Here is a 4926-nt window from a genome sequence, read left to right on the forward strand (position 1 = left end):
TTGCAAGAGCCAGGGTCATGTGGAGGACATAGCGGGCTGCCTGGTTTGGAGGAACCATTGTAGCTTGTGCTGACTCAGTGAAGCCTTGAGGTTTGAGCTACCACTACTGATTCATGTGTGGTGTTCATCCAGTGGACTGCACTGCTGCTGCTGCTCATGTGTGGTGTTCATCCAGTGGACTGCACTGCTGCTGCTGCTCATGTGTGGTGGTCATCCAGTGGACTGCACTGCTGCTGCTCATGTGTGGTGGTGTATAAGTGGACTGCACTGCTGCTGCTGCTCAAGTGTGGTGTTCATCCAGTGGACTGCACTGCTGCTGCTGCTCATGTGTGGTGTTCATCCAGTGGACTGTACTGCTGCTGCTGCTCATGTGTGGTGGTGTGTAAGTGGACTGCACTGCTGCTGCTGCTCATGTGTGGTGTTCATCCAGTGGACTGCACTGCTGAGACACTGACAAAGAAGATTGGAACCACCCCAAAGAACTATTTCTAAACAGGTCTGCATGCCCCTTTTTCCCTATTAACTTTTCTTTTGCACTACCTCTGGTTGGTGGTGGGTTAGAAGGGAGGTTGAAGCATTAAAGAACCCTTATTAAAAGTAGGTTTTGAAAAACATCTAAGCCTATAGGTGGTGCCTAATGTGGCTTGGGCATAATGGGTAACTCTGCTTCTAATGTAGTAGAGGAAAAGGCAAATTGTGAGGGGTTAGCAATGTTGTTTAAGGAAGTTGGTAAAATAGCCACTGCCTCTGGGTGGTTTCCTACTTTGTACCTGGAGGGGGAATGTCTGGTTTTTCTATGTAGTCTTCATGTATACCATTTTGAAAAAGAATGGAGTGGAAGTTGAAAACTCAGACGGTTCACTCAATTATCTTGTGTTAGAAAGGACTGCAGAGTTGACTGTGCACATAGAGAGTTTGAAGATAGAGACTGAAGTGCTTGGGAAGCAAAAAGAGCCAGTGGGAGAACAATAGGGTTCAGGCTTGGCATCTGAGACCAGGAATTTACTGCATGATGAAGGAGGGAAGCAAACCAGGCTGGATGGTGAACTGCCGCCCTGCCCTGCTCCACTCCACAGATGTTCACTGTCAGGTCAGGGTTGGAGAAGAGCAGGAGGTGGCCCAGGGATACTGGAACAATGTGCAACCAAGCACACCACTACAGGATTTGCTTGGGGCTACAGAGGTGCCTTCAGCCTTTCCAGCCTTTGTGCAGCATACACCTGCTAACGATGGTGGTCATGCCTCTAATTAGCTGACGTGGCATCTAATATAAATGCTAGATTTAAAGCATTTTAAAGAGGCTATTGCATTGTATGGCTTGCATTCTCCATTTTTTAAAGAAATGTTAAATAATGGGACTATGCAGCATAGAGTTATTCCCCAAGATTGGAAGGGATTGGAGTCAGTTATTCCAGAAGCTGGTCAACAGTTACAATGGTGGTTGTGGTGGAGGCATGAAACCACAAAAATAGAACAACGTAATTTAGCAAGGGGGAAAAAGTGTTACTGAAAATCAGCTGCTTGGGGGAAGGATGTTATGCTGACTTACAAGACCAAATTCGATCTGATGACATCGTTCAGTTTCCACTTAAGGCCCAATAGCAGGCCAAAAGCTATTTATCAAAGGGAGAATTGTTGTCTGCAAATGATGATAGAGCTTTGCTCCAAAATCCCAAAGGTCTTTTCTGTGATTCACCTATAGTGGCCTGTAAAGGCTCCAAGCAGCATTTCTATCTGCCACTGCCACCTCAAGTACCATGGGGTGTGGGACAGTGGACCTTGCCAGAAAACTTGGTACAGTTGAGCAGGTTCAGAGTCCCCGGCATCCAGGCACCCACCTGAGACAGTAGGTGGCTCCCTGTTCCCTACTAGATACCTGGCCTGGAACACGTGCCACACTTCCTACATAAGGAAAGATGACCTGTGGTCATGTAGCCCAGAACGGAGTTCTCCATGCTAATGAGGTATCTAGAAGCCTTGAGGGTTTATTCAATGTGTCCTTTCCCAGACAGTCTTCTCTGCTAGGTATTTAATATCTGATCCACCCTGTTGGCAGAATCCAAATAGACCCACTAAATGTTATGCTTCTTTCTTGGTGGTGGGAGGGGCAAGGTGCAATAATTTATCTTTCACCTTGGAAGGAATATTTCTGCATACCCCACACCACTGGACTCCTAAGAACTTCACTGAGGTAGACGGTCCTTGAATTTTGGTTGAATTTATTTCCCATCCTCTGTTATCAATGAGTCCAAAGCATTTGCTACCTCCTGCTCACTCGCTTGGTTCAATCAGCATAATGCCATCGAGGATATGGTGCACCAATGAATATTTTGTGAAGAGACAATCAAGATCCCTTCTAAGTTATGACACAGGGCAGGAGAGTTAATATATCCTTGAGGCAAAACTGTAAAGGTATACTGCTGGCCTTGCCAACTGAGAATAAATTGCTTCTGGTGGTCCTTATGGATAGGCACTAAGAAGAAGGTATTTGCTAGATCAATAGCTGCATACCATGTACCAGGAGATGTGTCTATTTGCTCAAGTAATGAAACTACATCTGGTACAACAGCTGAATCAGAGTTACTACCTGATTTAGTTTTTGATAGTCAATTGTCATTCTCCATGATCCATCTGTCTTCTGCACTGGCCAGATAGGAGAGTTAAAGGGAGATGTGGTGGGAACCACCACCCCTGCATCTTTCAAGTCCTTGATGGTGGCAGGAATTTCTGCAATTCCTCTAGGAATATAATACTGTTTTTTATTCACTATTTTATTTGGCAGAGGCAACTTTAAAGGCTTCCATTTAGCCTTCCCAACCATAATAGCCTCACGCCACAGGTCAGGGAACCAGTGATAGAATCCTGCCAACTTCTATCTATCCCAATTATACATTCTTGAACTAGGAAAATGAACTCAGGATGTGTCCAAGGACCTACTGGACCTATTGTGAGTCAGACATCAGTCAAAACTCCATTAATCACCTGTCCTCCATAAGCCCCTACTTTAACTGGAGGGCTACAATGTTTCTTGGGCTCTCCTGGGATCAGCATCAATTCAGAACCAGTATCCAATAGATCCCAGAAAGTCTGATTATTTCTTTTCCCCTACTGTAAAGTTACCCTTGTAAAAGGCCATAAGTCCCTCTGGATAAGAACTGGAGAAAAGCTAAAAGCAAAACCTTTAGGTATCTTATCAAGATCCATAGGGGAACATGGTCAGCTCTTCAAAGGGTTTTGGGTCTGCAAATTGGCTTGAGTCTGGAAATTGATTCACTGGCCAAGACTGCCTTTTGCCACAATCCACTGTAGCCTTTCTTTCATTTATTTGATAATGTTTCTGCTTATACAGATCAAAAAGAAATGAGGCAGGCTTCTTATCTATTTCATGCCTAGAAACACCATGATTGATTAGCCAGTACCAAAAGTTTATAGGAGTCATGTCATTATAAAATTCACCTCGCCTGAGCTGACCATTATAGGCTAGGTCATTATGAACATTATTTTGTCTACACTGCCCATTATAATAACAAGGACCACCTTGTCTCTGGCAACTCAATGCTGCCACCTGGCCCTTGCTACCTCGGGGCCCAATTGAACCCATTGCATTTCATTCATCCAGTTGATCAGCAGCATCTCCAACCCTAGTGTCTGGCACAAGGAAAAGGGCAAGAACAAAACCCTTTAAATGTGCCAGTGCCCCTCTCACCATTTTGTGTCTTATAGGATTTGTGAAGGGCATGTCCTCTAGGCCTTCCCATTGTGGAGGTTTAGCTTTCACACAACACATCCATTCTAGCATTGCAATTTCTCTGAGCCTTACATTCCTTCATCAGCACTAAGCCAAAGGATATCAGACATCTCCAGTTCCTTTTCAGTAGGCCATCTTTTGATAAATGCTTCAGCCGACCATTCAAAGAAACTTGGACATCTCTTTTAACTATATTAAATATAATTAAATGGCATTAATCCATATTAAACCTACAATCTCCACTGAGAGGGCCCATAGCAATAACCTCAGCCTGATCTAGTTTTATGAGTCTGGTTATAGGTCTAGAAGAAAGTATTGATGGGCCTTGAGCAACATCAGTATTGCTTTGCCTGGCATTTTCTTCAGCGAAGGTCACTGTTGGTTTATCAGGCTCTGAAAGATTAATTTCTTCATTTGAAAAAGGCGTCATTTCAAGGGGTGGATCTGAGGATCCTACTTCCTCAAGTGAGGTAAACCTTTGAGAATTGAAAGATTCAAAGGTCACAGCTTCAATAGGGCCCTCCCACAATCCCCGTCCCAAGTTATAGGATCCCATTCTTTGACAATCAATGCCCTTACTTTAACTGCTGACACCCTCGGAGGCTGAGACTTGAATTATCACTGTAATTCTGTTAACCTTATGATGAGTGCTTCAGTTTGATTTTCTGCATCTCGAGGTCTATGGCTGCTGGAGAGAAGATTCTCTTCAAGGGTACAATTAGAAGAAAACTTTAGATTGCTTATTTGCATCTAGAACCATTCAGTTTTAGCATACAGCTTATTCCTGTTCTTTAGCAATTTGCCCAGAGATGCTAAGAGCAGCAAGCCAGCAAACCCATTTTTCCTTATTTTCTCCCAAACTGTAGAACATTTTGTATACCAGGTCAGCTAATTTATTGCCAGTCACAATTAATGGATCAAGATGATCAAAGACATTTGCTTCTTTAAGTTTGAAATATGTTTTTCACTATGGGCTTTCCATATTCTCTGAGCTTCCAGGAAAGAGCGTTTGGAGAGGTTTCAGTAGTTGAAGGTGCTGGCAAATTATTAAGTCAATTCCAGATACTTAAAAGGATTCATCCTTATACTTCTTGCTCCTCTAGAACCAGTCCTGGTCCCAAGTTCTGTATTAGTTAGGATTCTCTAGAGTCACAGAACTTATAGAATGTTTGTATATT

This window comes from Mastomys coucha, unplaced genomic scaffold (assembly GCF_008632895.1).
Source record: "Mastomys coucha isolate ucsf_1 unplaced genomic scaffold, UCSF_Mcou_1 pScaffold15, whole genome shotgun sequence".
Lineage (NCBI taxonomy): Eukaryota > Metazoa > Chordata > Mammalia > Rodentia > Muridae > Mastomys > Mastomys coucha.